General features: G+C 37.3%; 1 long non-coding RNA gene across 1 annotated transcript; it reads right to left on the bottom strand.

The window, feature by feature from the left end:
* Positions 1-450: 450 nt before the first annotated feature.
* Positions 451-17,796, bottom strand: LOC131828177 (uncharacterized). The gene is made up of 3 exons (XR_009352268.1): positions 17,322-17,796; positions 5,142-5,337; positions 451-576 (listed from the first exon to the last, which is right to left on the bottom strand). It is a non-coding gene; the product is annotated as an uncharacterized LOC131828177 (long non-coding RNA).
* Between the last annotated feature and the right edge of the window lie 1,379 nt (positions 17,797-19,175).

Consider the following 19,175-nt stretch of genomic DNA (forward strand, 5'->3'; position numbering starts at 1 on the left):
CAAATTATTCTTTTTTTTTTTTTTAAGATTTTATTTATTTATTTGAGAGCGAGCACAAGCAGAAGGAGCAGTAGAGGGAGAGGGAGAAGCAGACTCCCCGCTGAGCAGGGAGGCTGACACAGGGCTTAATTGGAACTTGACCTGAGCCAAAAGGCAGATGCTTAACCAACTGAACCACCTAGGCACCCCTCCACAAACTATTTTCAAACAAAAGGGAATATAATTTTACTCAGTTTGATTATTTTGTAAGAACAACTAAGGTATACACAATATGAGTTCTTATAGAAAATTAATTTGTAATTTACTAATTATTATTTTTACCACCCAGAGAAATAGCATGAAGCAAGAAATGCAAAGAGGCTTTTTTTTAAAAATAATTTATTTAGCAGTATTAAGTGTAGACAGAAAAGTGAAAACTTTAAAAAGCAGCACAGAAAGATGCTCCTGTCTTCATCATTATTACTGTATAAACTTGAAAAGAAAAAGATGCGGAGGGATGTTAATAGCAGCTATCTCTGAGCTCTGCGTGGTGGGCAATCTTAGCTTCTTTGTGCTTATCTGTATTTGCTCACTTTTCTGCAGTAAAGATGTAAAAAAAAAAAAAAGTGCAGTATCATTATAACAAGAAAGAAGAATGTACTTGTAAATAAAAACATTGCTGTTGTTTTAGCTCAATCTTACCAAAAGATGCCCTCCAAACTAAGGCCAGATTCTCTATGATTTTAGGAAGATTGACAAAAACTCCAAGTAAAACAAGGGCAATTTGCTCAAGACTAAGCAAGGCACAAAGAAAATCCTCTCAAGGATCAAATTTTTTAAGTCATTTATATTGTTTTACTACATTTTTCCTTTTTCTGAATTTTGGTGGTCATTGGGGTCTCAGCCTAATTATGGAATCCTTTTAGAGAAATGATTTTTTTCTCATTTTATAATGGTATTTTAAGAATAATTTGTAATTATAACACAGTATGCAAACAGAAGATGATCCTAAGTTTATTATTAAGTAGGTAGAATATTTTTGTTTGCACAATTTTTGCATTAGTAAAATCTATTTTTATAGAAGGACAAAAGGTCCAGTCTATCATGTATATAACTACTATACTGTCACTGAATCTTAACATACTCATCAATGTATAAAGAAGGCCATCCAATACACATAGAGTTAGAGCTCTGTCTTCTCTGACTCCACTCACTTGCCAGAAATTGATCTTTTAAAATATTGGGACTTTTTGCCTATATAATAAATTGCTATTTGTTTCACATCAGATAAAGAAAAAATTCAAACAACCAGACATTTTTAGCAGGTAAATAACAACTAAATAAAACTGTTAATGAGAATTTATTTAGGAATTTATTCAGGAATTTATCCTACTTACATACTTATAAAGCGACATAAACTTATATTTACAATTGTGTTAATTATAGAATTATTGGAAACAGCAAGTAACTAGAGACAACCAATATATTCATCAGTCCTCAGTCGGCTAAATTAAATCATTAAAGTGCAACCAAATGATAGAATATTATGCTTTCCTTAAAAAGATACCGGTGGATCTCCAAGATACATCATTAAGTGAAAAATATAAATTATAACCCAATATATTATAAGATCTCATTTGTGTAAAACACAAAAGTGTATACATATAGGCATATCTATGCTTTAAAAGTATCTCTAAGAACACCTTTTGGGTGTTGTTATTTATTTATTACTTACAGTAAGTCTTCTTTTGGGAATCTTTCTATACATGTCTATGAATACATGTGTATATATATATACACACACACACACACACACACATTTTAAGGAGACACATGGATCTTTCACTCGTGTATATATAAATATATATGTACATATATATGTGTATATATATATATTTTTTTTCAATTTCTTTAGAGAACTCTAACACATACCAGATTCAAAGAAATGTAATCCCAGAGAAGCTAAGAAACCCAAATCATGCAATTTCTCAACTCTTAGAAGTGGCCCCTCCTCACAGTAAAGTGTTGCAAGGCTTGGAAAAGGGTTTAGACACATGCTCCTAGCACTTCTACTAGAAATATTACTGGGAAATCTGTTTATGTTAGCTGCTTTTCTTCTTTTTTGTTTCGCATATTCTTTAAAAAAAAAAAAACCCTCAAATCTGTCCTATAAAATAAGAGCTACTGTTTACTCTGTTCCTGCTCATTCAGTGTCTATAAGTATATATAAATTGTGTGTAAAGGTTTGCTTATACATAAATGGGTTTGCTAGAACATGAAAAGATACCAATTTTTAACATGCATGCCTCCAGTCATGGCACATAACTGTAAACCCAACAGACAACACATGCATTTTTGCAGGTGGGTTGTAGATCAAAAGACCAGCCAAGCAGCAGTTGGGATAGGAGTGCCAGGATGGGGAATTATCTTTGTTCAAGTTGTTTTAATAAAATCTCAGAATTTATATACAATCCTGACGTTAACGTGGTGGGATGTAAGGACATTTTCAAAAGGAATGTATCTTATCGCTCATAAGGGAAGCCAAAGACAAAAGAAAATATCTAGGAAATGCAATTTTTCAAGGCAGGGATTAAGAACTACACTCAAACTTTCAGAAAAATGAACCACTTGATGATATCGACCAGTGGAAACATGCAGACTGTGAGTACATATGCAAAAAAATGAGCAGTGAAAATTGTAACAGAACAATGCTTTCCACCACATGGCTTCATTTGATCCGTCCATCTCCATGAGGTAATAGTAGATCCTGTTTCACAAATAAGAACTGCGAGACTTGGAGGCTCTGGTAATTTCAGAATCCTAGACTCTGAATCAGGGTAATGCACTTCCTTCCGCCCAAGTCTCCCAAATGTTCTGCTTTTCCTGGCTATTGGTTTCACTGTGTTCGTTACCTTCCCTGCAGTCCCAAGACAAGACTAATAGTATTCTTCCCAATCAAAATGCATTGTTATGTGACCCATGGGGTAGACTTTTTCTCTCTCATTGTCCCTTTAAAATATTCACTGTCTGGAGGATGGTACTTCTGGACCCAGAAGCTTCTGATGAGGGCTCTGGAGGATAAGGTAGTGGCTAGGGAGGGAAAGAGGCCCATGCCTCTCCCTCTTACAGAGCTGCTTCATGAAACTTTGGTCAAAGCCACCTTGCTCAGGACTACTTGAAGAGTTAAGTAAATCTCAAAAACAAACAAACAAACAAACAACCCAAAGTGTGCAAAACCATTTGGTACAGAGGGTGATTTTTTTTTTTTATATTGAATCTGAAGGTCTTTAAGTGAGACACACACTCACCACAACTCCCAGCTTACACTTGGCTGCCTCCAACATTCACGACACATCTGCGGCCCCTGAAGGCATAGAAATTTGTAGCTTCCGAAGCAGATCTTTACTGCCAAGTCACTGGTGTTTATTCCAAAGTTGCACTGAATAGGGAGTATAGGGAGAGGGTATGGGTTCCAACATTGCTCCCCTCGTCTAGATGCTCAGTTCCCTGAGCTTCAGTGTGGTTAAGATTTCATGTCTCACTGTCTTCACTGTGGTTAAGATTTCATGTCATGGGGATTAACCTCATTAAGGAAGCAATCTCAAGCTTTCAGAGGGTACTGAACTTGGGTCTTCCTTGTTACCACCTACAAGCTCTCCCTCTAATCCTGTCCCTTCTAATAACTCCTCCCTTTTCTTTTCCCAGAACTTTTCATCCCTCCCTCAAGAAATAACCAGATAAATCAATAAGAGAGAATCTGGATAGAGTTTATGCTATATGCCAGGCACTATGTGCTTTAGTATTTTATGTAAAGCTCAAGGGAATTAACAACCCTATTTACATATGAAGAAGCTGAAGCACCAGGCATAGAATGGCATTCTGATGTCACAAACTATGGGATTCCAATCCAGATGGCCAATCCTAGCACCCTTTCTTCTTTCAACCCTAGCCATGTATCTTCTGCCTTTAAAGAGGAAAGAGCTGCATTCAACTCAGGTTGTGAAAGTCTGCCCCAGGAAGGGAAAGGAACTGGGGGTTAAGGAGGGGCAGAAGAGAGGGAAAGTGGGGGACTTCTTAACTGCAACCCTTCACCTATGCCTCCTCTGTGGAAAAGCAAAACCAAATGCATCCACCAACACAAAGGCTTGTTTCATTCTGAAAGTTGGACTGGTGGTCTAGAATAAAAATTCATATTCTTCTCATTAACATGACTTTGACTTTATCTCTTGCAAATTAATATCCTAGTCTAATGAGGCTCAGAAAGCATTCTCCCTTTTATCTAGATCACATCATGGAGCATCCCACATGAACCAGACAGTGAGTAACGCAAGGCCTGAATATCCTTCCCAAGGGAGGAGGCAGGGGAAGCAAAGGGAGAAGTTGGGGAAGAATCTCCGTGCTCTCTTTTATAATTTATTATATGGTACATTTTATTTGAACATTGATGTCTTCTTAATGTCATGTCTTTAACATTCTACATAAAAGAAGAAACAAGATACCCAGAAAATGCATTCTATAGATCTCAAAGGTGGCTCTTTCCCTGTATGTCACGATAGACTAGCTTCCTTCATGGAGGCAGGGAGTTTGTGGGTCATTGAGAAAGGCTGCTAAATGACCAGAGCTTATTGTGACCTAGAAGTCATCTCTAATGGTAACTACAGAGGTTTAGAAAAGTTAAATAAATGACTAAGAAAAACGAACAAGGCATACATGCATTCATACATTTGTGATGTACTCAGGGTAGAAAGCCATTCAAAGCTAATTGCTAAGCAAATTAACAGATGAACTGAATTGCCCAGAAATTGTCATTTAGTATGGGTAACATAATGCAGTGTATTAAATACAAACTATTACTGACCCTAGAGGAACTTTTATTTAAGGAGGAGGAGAAATTGTGCCTTAAGAGCATTCATTTTTTAAGCTCTTTACCATCTGTTTGGGTGAAAGACTATATAAAAGCCAGTAATCACCATTATCACCAATTATCTGTCACTAGAAATTTCTTTCAGTTTACCATTAGCATTAAATCTGAAGTAAGAAGCAGGCTTATTAAATCCTAGAATGGATTTTTATTCTCTGTAGAGACATGTAGCTTACAAAACACTTTTGATGTTCTTATGTCGACTCTAAGCCCTAAAATATTAGCATCTAAGCCAACGTACTTCTGTGCATGGGCCTGCCTGTCCAGGCCTCATAGTGAGAGGGCTGTATAACACGAGCTCAGTGAGGTGCTAGACTCGGGCAGGTTCCAGCTGGGTGTTACCAGGTAGCCTCTGACAACACAGTAGTAACACAGGAGACAATCTCTGGCATGGATTTTGAAGTCCCTGCAACTCTAGGATTTGGTGATTCTAGGCCCTGAAAAAGAAAGGTAATACATGTTTACTAGATGGTGAATAAAACTTTCACTCACTTACCCTCCTACATTCACACAAATGCTTAACACAATGTCAACCCATAGAAGAACCTTGACAAACATGAGTCATTGTCTGTAGTTGTAATAGAATGGCTCTTGGTTTCTTGGCTTGACTTAATCAAATTGTTTCCAGTAATCTAACTTTATTTTAAAAGAGTTGGGGTATCAGATAATCTATCTTTCTCAAGAGCTTCCTAAGCAAACTCGTATTCCAGTTGCCTTATACCTAGATTGTTTCATGCCATGGCTTGATTTCCCTCTCAACACACTGAAAGATCTAATTACCCTGCTCCTTGACTCTGGAGTTAAGAATTTACCCAAGAACGAAAAATATTTTCTAAAGAAGCATGAAAACTTCTCTCCACGATGTGTCTTCTTACCTAATGGACACACTGAAAAATCTAGATGCTTCAGCCAAATGCTTAATACCTTTGACATTCTGTTACCACCTGATACTTCCATCCATATTACCTAGTTGTTCCCTACATGAACCTTGGTTTTGAATCCAGACAATACAGTGATCCCCAAACCTCAAAGCTTAATTAATCTAGAAAATTTACTATAACCTCCTCTTCCAGTAGTAAATTTTTTCCATATTCTATGCACACTTTAAGACTGTGGTAGGTATGTCTCAGAAATATGTCTTCCCAACCTCCCTTTCATGAGAATTGCCAGGATACACCCCACACACAATGCTAGGGCTGCTAAAAGAGTAGATGTAGGTGACAGTGATTTTATCATGTGTTCCCATCCTTACTCTCAGTTGCATAAATTGTGCAGAGTAAATATCTGACCCAAACTGAACCAATCAGATGCTTTTCCTGGGAATCTAGAATTAGCAGTCAGTTCAACACAGAATGTTATATAAAAGCCCATCTAGGGTATATTCTTGAGTCAGTACGATGTCAACATAAAGCCATGTGCCAAAGTTATGGAGGATTAGAGACCAGGAATAAGCAAAGAAATTTGGTTTTCAAATGGAAGAGATCATGCCTGTGAAATTATGCACAGAAGAATTATGCCACCACTGAAAGAAAAAGGAGCAGTAGTCCTTGGCAGCTCCTGGGGTACAGCTCTGTTCCTCACTGTATCTCATTGATGTGTGTGCTCTCTTTCTGAAAAATAAACCTCCCTTTCAACTGGAATTAATTTGAGTGGATTTCTGTCCCTTACAAACATTGAGTTCTGTCTTTAAAAAGACATCCTTGGGGTGCCTGGGTGATGATGTCAGTTAAGCATCCGACTCTTGGTTTGGGTTCAAGTGATGAACTCAGGGTCAAGAGATCGAGCCCAGTATCGGGCTCAGTGCTCAGCACAAAAGCTGCTTGAGAGTCTCTTACCTTCTCCCTCTGTCCTTCCCACTCGTGCTCTCTCTAAAATAAATAAATAAATAAACCTTAAAACAAACAAACAAACCACCCTCACTCAGAGGTCTCTTCTGTGATACTTTCCTAAGTTGTCCCAACTGGAACAATTCTTGCTTTACTATGCTACCTTGTCAAGACCTGCCCACTTGTCTGTTCTCACTGCTTTCTAGTCACTGCACCTCCTCCTGGAGGCTTAACCCCACCAAAGTCCTAGTGTAGATAGTGTTTTATTATCTGAAGAACTGTTCTCATTCAATCGCCTAGCACGGCTCTGATGGGAGTGAAAGCGGTCAGACTTGAACTTGTTTATGTGACCAAACTTTTATCTTTGTTCTTGTTTTGATAATTGGGTATATGAGAGCCTACAGAATTGATCTTATCTTGCCATGACCAGTCATTTTCTGAAACCACAGTTCTAAAGCAGGAGTTTTGCCAGACCTCCTTAATCTTAGTAACCTTGTGGTTTTAAAGCAGTGGTTTCCAACTGGGCACGTTTGGCAATGTCTGTTATCACAACCGGAAAGGAGAGGGGTTCCACTAGCATCTAATAGGTGGAGCCCAGAAATGCTGGCAAACATTCTGCCACACACAGGATAGCCTCCCACAACAAGGAATCACCCAATCCAAAACGTGAAAAATGTTGAAGCTGAGAAACCTTACTTTTAGTACTGGGCAAATGACCTTGAGCAAGCTACTGAACAACTCAGTGCTTTAGAATTTTCCTCTAGAAACATACAGATGTATTTCTTGCATGGTTATCACATTACCTACTGCACTCCCTTTGGAGCCTTTAGTACTTTGTCATAATTATGTTTGTACGAGGAAAAAAACTTAAATAATTATGCCTTATCTAACTATTCTTTCCTTATTTAAGACTGCACAATATACAAAATTTTATTTATTCAGTCATCTGTCAATAGACACTTGGGTTGCTTCTACATTTTAGCTACTGTGAAGAATGCTGCAGTCAACATGGCTTTACAGACATTTCTTCAAGACCCCACTCTCAATTCTTTAGGGGTATATACACAGAAGAGGAATTCCTGAATCATACAATAATTGCATTTAAAAAAATTTTTTTAAGGAACAGCCATATTGTTTTCCACAAGGCTATCTTATTTTACATTCCCACCAACAGTGCACAAAAATTGCAATTTCTCCACATCCTCACTAACCCTTGTTATTTTTTGTTTGTTTGTTTGTTTGTTTATAATAGCCATCTTTGTAGGTAAGAAGGGGTACCTTACTGTAGCTTTGATCTGCATTTACCTCATGATTAGTGACATTGAGCATCTTTCCATGTGTTTATTGGCCATTCGAATAACCTTCTTTAGAGAAATGTCTATTTAAGCCCATTTTTGAATTAGGTTGTTTGGTTATGTTACTGAGTTTTAGGTGTTCTTTATATATTCTGAATATTAATCCCTCATCAGATATATACCTTGCAAATATACTCTCCCAGTCTGTGGGTTACCTTTTGATTCTGTTTATACTGCCTTTTGGGGCACAAAAGTTTTCATTTTTAATGAAGTCTGATTTGTCTACTTTTTCTTCTATTGCCTGTGCCTTTGGTGTTACATCCAAGAAATCATTGTCAAATCCAACATTATGAAGCTTTTGTCCTATGTTTTCTTCTGAGAGTTTTACAACTTATCCATGGCCTCCTCTCATTTGTTTTCAGTGCTTTACTTTTCCAGATAAAATCTGCAGACAAAGTGTCCTGGGTAAAATATACACAGACTAATCACTCATCTCCAAAGGTTTGCCTACCTGGATATTTACATACATGAGTTAGGGTGTCACTTGCTGCAAGAAATAGAAAAACCATTTAACACAAGTACAAGAAAATGTGGGTAAATTAGATAGGTTCAACAAATGGCTAAACAAAACAAAACAAAACAAAAAAAAACTAAAATGTGAAGCAATTCAAATGAACAAACATGTTTATGCTTTGCTTATTCAACATCCAAAACAACTATTTCCAACTGATGGCAGGATCTCTTCAAAGTGATGATTTAAAGACCAAAGCTTCTTCCTTCTTGTACCATCTTTAATAAATTCCATTTGCCTCTAGCTGGTGAAAGGGCAGAGAGAATGGAGAAATTGTATTTGCTTCTTAACCACCTTGGTTTAAAAGTGACATGCGTAAATTCTACTTCCAATACTTAGTTACCTGGCTCTTCCTTGATGTGGGTAGCCAGGAAATGAAGTCTCCGATAGCAGAGCTGCTTGCCAATAATTTTTCTATCCCTGCACTATCCAATATGGTGGCCACCTGCCATTTGAAGCTACTGAGCACCTGGGGTGTGGTTCATTCAAGTTGAGCTGCATTATAAGTATAAAATGCACACCAGATTTTGATATTACTTAGTATGAAAAGAAGGATGCAAATATCCCATTGATAATTTTATATTGAGTACATATTGAAATGACAATACCAGGGATATGTTGGATTAAATAGACTATATTGTTAAAATCAATTTCACCAGTTCCTTTTTATTCTTTTACCATAGTCACTAGAAAATTTTAAATTACATACATGGCTTACTTTCTATTTTTATTGGATTGCGCTGCTATGGAAATTAGCCTCTTCTGTTACACAGATTATCTCATAGAATTAAGATACAGAGTAAATTTGGGCTGACAACAGAACTGGAAGAAGAAATCTAAAAGCTCTGTGGAATTAAGATGTGTGCTTTCTTTTTTCTTTTCTTCCTTTTATCTCCCTCACTGGAACCACAAGTTCACTGGCTTCTGTCTGGATACCTTCTGATTTTACTCTTTTCTCCCTCTTTCTATCTTTCTTTCTCTAGCTGTCTCTTTCATCCCTATTCCAATTAGCTGCTGCCAGAAGGGTGAGGTCAAATGACTTGCCTCCCGTTCGCTGGAAGCAATGGGAACAGGTTCTCAGGAAGAGGGCAAGGGTAGGTCGTACAAACAGACTGACATGTTTGCTCACATCATTTAAAACATGTAAATGCTACATGAGCTTGGCAGCTGTCAACATTCCCCAATTTTTATACTTACTAGATTATACTTCTTTTAAGGACTTCAGTAAGAACTCTGTGTTGAATAGATGACAAATTTTAATCTGAGGGTATACTGTTTAATTCATGCCATCACCAACGAAAACAAGTAACTAATCTTTTTTTCTGGGGCTTGTACCAGTGCCCAGAAATAGTCAACCTCTCTGACAAGCCTTGAATTTTCAACAGTGTACCCTGGACTCAATGTATATTCATATAATGTCAGATCTAGCTCATAGGATAACGCTTGTCAAACAATAAGCAGAAATCATATGAGGGTACAAAGTTAATAAATGGAGAATACACCACAAAATGTAATCTCCTATAGTTCTAGAAATTTTTAATTTTAGTGCTGTTCTCTAGAGTTTAAAAACTGTCTCCAAGGAGCCCGTTAGAATATACATACAAGATATACATGATATGTATGTATCATATATATATGTCATATATATATGTATCATATATATAACCTAGAGAGATTACCAGATGGTTTTGTACACCCAGGAAGCATTTATATTCTGGACATTGCCCTAAATTTATTATCACCAATAACTATTTATCAGAAATGGATTTTTCAGATTATTATCTTCCGTCCAGCAGAACAAGAACAAGAACAAAAACAAAACAAAGCAAAACAAAAACAGGTCCTTAAGTAATAGGATACAGGGTAGTAATAATTGTTAAAAGATGATATTTGGTTAGCTTCAGAGTATGTCCAGGAAAGACAAGCTTTAGAGGGACCCTTCAGAGGAACACGTCACAGTGCAGGCCGGGCCCGTGGGCATCTAGGAGGGCAGGGGAAGTAGGAGATGGTGCAGAAAGAGAGGACAGCAGTGTCACAAATACACATTTTGCCTCCAACTTCCTGACAGAACTTGAGCTTACACAATGATACTATTTCTGCTAGAGGCAATGGGCTTCAAAGTCAGTAGGACTCTCCTGAGTAAGTCTCTGAGGTTCTTCAGGACTCACCTCAGTAAATGGATGACCTACCAGCAATGAGCTGCTGTTTCCTGGGCATTTTTAGGACAGGCAGGATGGGCTCTAAGTTGAGTTGTTGAGGATGCATGCTTTGCTCTTCTGCCTCCTACAAAGCCTGCTCAGAATCCATTGGGTGTGTAGGTCTGCCAGCACATTGAACCAGGCCAACCATCTGCCACCAAATGTCCTGAGAAATCTAGCCTTTTCCTGGGGAGATTCTCTTTCCTTTTTGCTGAGTAGAGATGAGGTGAGCAAGCTTCTGCTAGCTATCTTCCCTCTCAGCTTGGAATCTAGACAACCCCAGAGGGGCATTTGCCAAGGAGGGGGATGAAGTAATATAATCATCTTAGGTATCTTCCACAACTCGTCAATGACTTTGAGATCTACGCATAAATCTTGACTGGTGTCATTGGCCTTGTAACTTCCATAACAGGTAGTATTGCTTAGCTCATGTTATTTCTAGTACATGTCCTAGAAATTAAACATATATCTTGCACGTATTCACAACATTTGACTAAAACCAGATTATTGGCACTGTGAGGGCAGTGACCACTTCTTACTGTCTTGTTTTTCCTAGTATCTTTAGAGCCAAAAACTGAGTGCATAAATAAAGGAATTTACCTACCCTCTTGGTGTTGTGTTGTCTATGTTGATTGTACATCTTTGTTATAGTCATTCTTTTAGGGAATAATAAAGTCCATTTTACTTTATTCTTTCTAGGAGAAAGCTGTATCAGAGAACCACTTACTAAAACTTATTTGTTAATAAGCAACTGGGTAAAAACACTTAGAAATTTTAGTTGTAGATGACAAATATCTGTTTCCTCTAAGGTACCAGATCCTTTTGTTCTCTTGCTTTATGAAAAGAAGTAACATGGAGATTACATAGAGGTAATAAATGGTATTTGCCCAGAACTCTATCATGTTAAAATAGAACACTTGCCATATCTTATTCATTTTATTTTTAGAGGAACATCTCAGAAACTGAGCTAGCATTATCAACTGTTTTATTACTAACAGAGTAACACAGTCCCATAGTTGTAGTGTAGTCGAGGGAGCATAACTGTCATGAAACCAGAGGGGTGGGGCTCACTAATTATGATGCGCTATCTACTTTAACTGTGAAATCTGAATACAGAATTTTGCATATTGACTCCTAGGTTACAGACCTCAGATTGCAGCCAAAACCACATTTGTTTGACTCACACATACCTCAGATCTCAGTTCAAATGTCTCTTCCTCAAGGAAGCCCTCCCTTAATTCAACAGGCTAGGTCAGTATCCTTAGTTTATGTTCTCATAGCGTTAGGCAGCTTTCCTACACAGTACTTAACACAGTTGTCTCTTAGGAGCTTTTCTGTGACATTATTTGAATACTGTCCTGTCTCTGTGGCCAGAAAGCATGCTGTTTACTAAGGTATTCCTGGAGCTTCGTACATAGGAACAAATGTTTAATTTTCAAAATGGAGTTGAAAGACCCAGAAGGCATTCAAAGAAAAGTTAAAATTTATGAATTTGTTTTCAGAGAATTTGGGTGTTTATAGTTCAGAAGAATTTTTAAAATTTAAATAAAGGGAGCAAAGAGGTAGAATTCAATTATTACTAAATAACATTATTTCTATAATTACATATGTACACAAAAAGACTGTTTAAAACTTTTAAACACATTTAAGGGGTACCTGGGTGGCTCAGTCAGTTAAGCAGCTGCCTTTTGACTTCGGATCAGGTCATGATCTCAAAGTTCTGGGATTGTGCCCTTCGTTGGGCTCCACATTCAAAGGGGATTCTCTTGAGGATTTTCTCTACATCTGCCCCTCCCCCCACTGGTTTTCTCTCTCTTTCTCTCTCTCTAAAATAAATATTTTTTAAAAAATAAATAAAAATAAAAACATTTGAAACAGTTCTTAACAACTATAAATCAGTCATATAATTCAAACTTATTTTTCAAAAACTTTACTTATTTTATGCTTTCTTTATAAAAGCACAGGTTAAATGCTCAATTTCATTAATGTTTCCTCCCTAATATCCTGAGTATTCTATGCTTAAGAAAAAATATTTTTCATTCATATTATCTATAGCAATATGTTTTATTAAACTGACACTGAGCAAGGATGAAAATGGCTAGGAAATTTCAAGAAATAAAAATACTGTCCACTGTCCTAGTATATATGGATTAAATTTATAGGGAACTCTATACTACCACCTTCTTTAAAAAGTTTTATAGGCCAGGAAGACATCTAAAACTTAAAAAAAAAAAAAAAAAAAAAGTTAACCAATGAAAGAAAGAAAGCCTACAGGTTTTTCCAACTCTGCTTTGTCCATAATAAAAACTAAGCATGGAAGAGAAGTGTAAGTCATTTAGGTATGGAGAAAAACAGAAGCTAAAAACAAAACATGTCTTATTAAAACTGTCAACATCTTAATGTGGAAGATTATGGTTCATTTCCTTTCAGCCTAAACACTGATAAAATATTTATAAAGATTATTATTTTCTTAATTTTTATATGCATGTATATGTTGTGTTAAGATATCCTTAGACAAAGGGAAGAATACCTAAATGAGAAACAGCAAAAATGAAAAAAAAAAATAAATACAAAACGGGATTCTTTTTTTCAAAGGGAAATTCGTGAGACAATTTTCTTAATAAAAAGACTCCAATAATAAGTAAAAAGTGATTGAGATCTTTAAATAAGAGATTCAGAGCAAGCCCAATGTTCTGTTTGGGGAGAATAAAAAGGTATGGAGATCAGGAATGTTACTAGAGGGAGAAATAAGCAAATCTACAGACCTCTGAAGAATTGGTTTCCCTAAATATGAGTCTCTTTGTTGGTAAGTTGTCATTTCCTTCTCGTGTTATTCTAGCTTAACAGTATAATTTTACCTTAATCAAAAGTTAAGTAGGCTTACCGAAATTCTTAAGTGTTTTGTTTTGGTGAATTCCATAGTTACTCTGATGCTGATTCACAGGAGTCTGGCATAAATGGTACATAATGCTAGAAAATTGAGTTTAAAACACACTTCTCTTTCATATTCTCGTTCCCATAATAGAATAGAAAATCCAGTCTGATGCTGCTCTGTTACTGACACTTCAAATAAGATTTAATTAGTTTCTCTGACAAAGCAGTAAATCTTTAAATTAAAGAGTTCAGGAGTGCTTAGCCCCATAAATTCTCTAAGGAAATTTAAATAGGAATAATAAGTTTTAAACACATATTTCTTGGTGCTTTCCATGAGGCAGCCAATGTTGGTCCTTGACAAACGGCAAGCATAAATATACCTTGAATCTGTACGAGTCTGTTTCAGGCATTCAGTAAAATTCCTCCATCCTTGCTAGTGATTACTGGGATTATCTCCCAAATAAACTATTTTCACTCATATTCTTATCTTAGAGTCTGTTTCTGGAGAAACTCAACATAAGAGTATTTGAACCCAGACATTCTGGCCACAGAGTCTGTGTGTTTAATCACTATTATATACTGCTCTTTCTCCCCAAAAATGACATATATTTTATAAAAAATGGTCTCAAGATATGTTGGGAAGAAGAATCTGTTTTCCTTTTTTTTTTTTTTTTTTAAGATTTTATTCATTCATTTGACAGAGAGAGACACAGCAATAGAGGGAACACAAGCAGGGGGAGTGGGAGAGGGAGAAGCAGGCTTCCTGCTGAGCAGGGAGCCCAAGCCAGGACCCTGGCTTCATGACCCAAACCAAAGGCAGATGCTTACTGACTAAGCTACTCAGGTACCCCAAGTCTTTGTTTTCATTTTGCATCCCAACTTCTTCTTTAAAAAAAAAAAAAATTTATTTATTTGACAGAGAGAGAGATCACAAGTAGGCAGAGAGGCAGGCAGAGAGAGAGGGAAGCAGGCTTCCCGCTGAGCAGAGAACCAGATGCGGGGCTCGATCCCAGGACCCTGTGATGATGACCTGAGCTGAAGACAGATGCTTAAGCCACTGAGCCACCCAGGTACCCCTGCATCCCAACTTCTTGTCAAGAACTGTGAAGAGTCTGCCAGCAACCAAGTTGGCATGTGACTGTTTGATGAAGTCTGGTTGAAGATACAAGATTCCTGGGTCAGAGATAAGATACTGTATTACACACAGCAGGATCTAAAGAATTCACATTTGCAGCAGTTTCCTGAGGTACATTTCCTACTGGGCAACATGGACAAGCCCAGATAGATAATTGTATGGACACCTGGGTGGCTCAGTCAGTTAAGTGTCTGCCTTGGGCTTAGGTCATGATCTCAGGGTCCTGGGATCAAGTCCTGCACTGAGCTCCTTGCTTAGCAGGGAGCCTATTTCTCCCTATGTCCATCCCCCATCCTTATATTCACTCTCGCTCTCAAATAAATAAAATTTTTTTTTAAAAAAAGATAACTGTGCATGCAGTGAACTGTGTTCTAGGAGAAAACCACTAAGGTTAGGAATCCAAATTTTTTATAGTAGGCAATCGGTATTCTGATATTTGCTCCAGAGACACCATCTCTGTCTTTCAAGGCTATTAGCTACAAAAAATTTTTGAAAAGATAATCCATAGTAAAGGCAATAAATACCTCACTTGAAAGGTATGCCAGTAAGCAAGAGATCCACGAAGAATTGTCTTCTCTGTTTTGAAATTAAAAATAAAATTTCATGGTTTTATCACATAATGGAAACATGATTATGTCTTACAGAAAATTGCGAAAACAAAGGACAAAATTTTAGAAATTGTTTATTGTGCCGTTCTTAGTTTTTATGGATTTGTTCTTTCGCTGCCAAGTCCTAAATACATTTTCCTCTGATGTCCACAAAAATCCTATCAGGGGAAGTATTTTATAGCTGGTGGAAAACTGGCTCAGAAGATAAGGAGCTTCACTGACACTCATCTAGTGAGTGCTGGAACCAAAAGTTAAACAGAAGATTTCTAAATACAAAGCTGCCAAACATTGGACTACTAGCACTAGAGTAGATGGACAGCTGCCTGGAACTTAAAAGATTTAGTGGCCTCCTTCATTTCTTCAATGCCACATACGCCCTTGCCAGAATTTTGGAAATAGTGTTGAAGGCATGAGCTAGGGTAAAGGGAGAGGTGAAAGCAGAGGAAAGGACATAAATATGTCCATTTTGTTTTTTAATGTTCAACTTCCCTCTTCTATGTTCTTTTTTTTTTTTTAGTGGTTTACACTGTGTAAATCAGCCACTGCTAAACTTAAAAAAAAAAAAAAAAAAAAGTTCCAGAAAAGCCGTGGGTTTGGAATTGAGCTGTGAAAAACAAAATTCCAGAATTATCAGTATGGTAGCACTTTAACTCAAATGAATGCAGAATTTCATGCCTTTTTTCCCACCAGGGAAATATGCATAATTTAAGTGCATTCAAAAGCTTAAAAGCTCAAGTTACATCATTGGCCATGCTGTTTATAGCATCAGGGTGCCATTGGTTATGACACATATATGACACTCGAAAGAAGTATTTAGATCACATTCTACTACATCAAATTATAATTAAAGTACATTATGGAAATCTGTTACTTCAAGGAATCCTATAATGAATCCATTTTGTAACAAACAAACAAACAAAAGCGACCAAAACAATAAATGCTCTTAGAGAGACATTATGTTTAGTGACAAAAGCTTTGGTCAAAGAGTAGAAAATTATGGGAGTGCTATTGATCCTTTGTGTCATTTGTAGCATACAGTGGTAAATTAAACTAGATAATTTCTAAATGTTCCCAGTTCAGTTTTCCCCTTCATGGAGCTCAGTGGCTCAGTGAGCTCAGACAGATATGGTCCGCCTCCCAGTTGTGTTGCTTACTGGATACACTCTCTCCTGCAAGTTAGGGAAACTTCTTACATTTTTGCCTAACTGGTAAAATAAGGATAGAAATACACACTTCAAACAATACTTATGAGTATTAAGTTAAATTAGATAACACTTACGAAATACTTTGTCCAGTGCCTAGAACATACTAAGCACTTAATAATCTTCAATCAACATCATTTTTAATTATACATTTAAAAAAATATTTTATTTATTTGATGGGGGGGTGAGGCACAAGCAGGGAGCACATCAGGCAAAAAGAGATGAAGAAGCAGGCTCCTTGCCTGTGTTCCCTGTCTCACTGTGTCTCTCTCGGTCAAATAAATAAAATCTTAAAAAAAAATTTTTTTTTTCAAATCTGCTATAAAGTTGAGAAAACTATGCAGTGACTATCTAGATACCCATCACCTAGATCCTATAATTAACATTTCACTAGAGTGTTCTCACCTATCTGTCTACCCATTCCTATAACCATCCAACAAACCTTTTTTTAATGCACTTCAAATGCAGTGGAAAACATCAGTACTGCATATTGTTAAATAAAGTCCAGGTTTTGTTGGTGGTTCTTTTTTTCCCCATTTGAGGTAAAACTCAACATATAATGAAAATATGCATTTATTTTTATATTCTGGGGTGATTTAAATATTCCAAATTGACTCTTGTGGTGATTTCAATATTCAAAATCAGTCACCAACTATATCTGCTGTAACCTGTAACAGAATGTATTGGAATGACATAAAGAGGGCACTCTTACCTTACAGGTCAGCTGAACCGTAGCAAGTTAGTCTTCGATGTGGGTGGGTGTCATCCAATTGTTGGGGGCCAGAATAAAGCAAAAAGGTTGAGGAAGAATGAATGTATTCTCTCCTTCTTTTCTCCATTTATTTTCTCCTATTCTTGGACATCAGCACTCCTGGTTCTTGGGCCTTTAGACTCAAAATAAATTATGCCACTGACTTTCCTGGTTCTTTAGCTGATAGGTGGCACATGGTGGGACTTCCTGGCTTCTATATAAATAATCAGTTGCTTATAATAAGTCTACCTAGCTACCTCTCTTCTATTGGTTCTGGAGAACCCTGATTAATATCACCTGACTCTCAGGTTCTTGGCATTCAAGGTTTGGTCATGCATTGTACTAAATTCATTCTGCACACGTTGAGAGCTTTTTCAAAGCAGGGGGTGGTCCACCAAGTGGTCATGAGGAGCCTGGATGAGGCAGCCACACACAATTCCCACCAGGGTTCGGTCATCTGCTAGTTGTGTGATCCTGGGTAAACCACATCACCACCTGACCTGACCCCGCCCAAGCTAGGAGTATTATTACATTTTGGGACCATTACTTAAAACTGCAAAAAGTAGTTTGCCAGAGTGTTAGGCCTAGACTTGCCAACACGTGGCAAGTCTAGGCCTGAATTAGTACCCTCCAGGTGCAGAGAACTCAGGGTGATACCAAAAACTATCTCTAATTTTTCAACTTTTTAGGAGTTTTGACCTGCAACCTTGTGGTGAATAGTGTGTGAAATAGATGATTCAATGGAGAAATAGCACAGTTGTGAAATGTGCAGACCCTAGAATTAGACAAACCTGAAACTAAGAGCTCGAATCCCTCTCTCATGATTTATATATGTGGCATCCTTAGGTAAATAATTTAACTTAATCTCTCTTGTATGACAAGTTACTTGGTCTCACTCAGATAGAACTTTCCGATCTATAAGATGAGGAAAACAATAAAATGAGAGCAGACATTTACTAAATGTTATTTGCAAGGTGGAAGAGCAACTAATTTTTTAAAAATATTTTATTTATTTGAGAGAGGGAGCACAAACGGTGTTGGGGGAAGCAGACAGAGAAGCAGACTCCCTACTGAGCAGGGAGCTCCAGGTGGAGCTTGATCCCAGGACGCTGGAATCATGACTCGAGCTGAAGGCAGACACTAAACTGACTGAGCCACCCAGGTGCTCCAGAGCTAATGTTTCTTAGATCATTTAATTTTCACAATGATCTAATGAGGTAGGTAGTGTTATTACACCCTCTTCATACAGGGGCACCCAGATCATTCAGCTAATTAGTGTGGAGCTTGGGGTTGAATCCAGAGCTCTCTGTCCCTGCACAGGACAGAATTGTTGGGAAGACAAAGTGAGAAAAACTGAGTAGTGAATCAGACATCTAGCAAATGTTCAGTGGTAGCCCTTCTTTTCCTCTGTATAAGTGCATCTGATTAAAACACCCAGAAAATGTACTTTAGATATTTTTTTATTTTTAGGAACTAAAATGAAAAAAAAAAAAAAAAACTAGAATGAAAAAAAAAAAGAAAGAAAAAGAAAAAGGCAATAAATTATTAAGAATAGATCTGACCTAAAATACGAACTTCTGTTCCCAAAAAGAAGTCTCCTTGTTACACCAGTTCTTTACATCTTGGAGAGACACACACACCTTTACTATCAAACAGTGAAAATGGGATCAAGAGCTTGAAAGCTCGCGTGCCTGGGTGGCTCAGTTGGTTAAGTGGCTGCCTTCAGCTCAGGTCATGATCTCAGGGTCCTGGGATCAAGTTCTGCATTGGGCTCCCTGCTCAGTGGGGAGCCTGCTTCTCCCTCTCCCTCTGCCT

Source organism: Mustela lutreola, chromosome 3 (assembly GCF_030435805.1).
Source record: "Mustela lutreola isolate mMusLut2 chromosome 3, mMusLut2.pri, whole genome shotgun sequence".
Lineage (NCBI taxonomy): Eukaryota > Metazoa > Chordata > Mammalia > Carnivora > Mustelidae > Mustela > Mustela lutreola.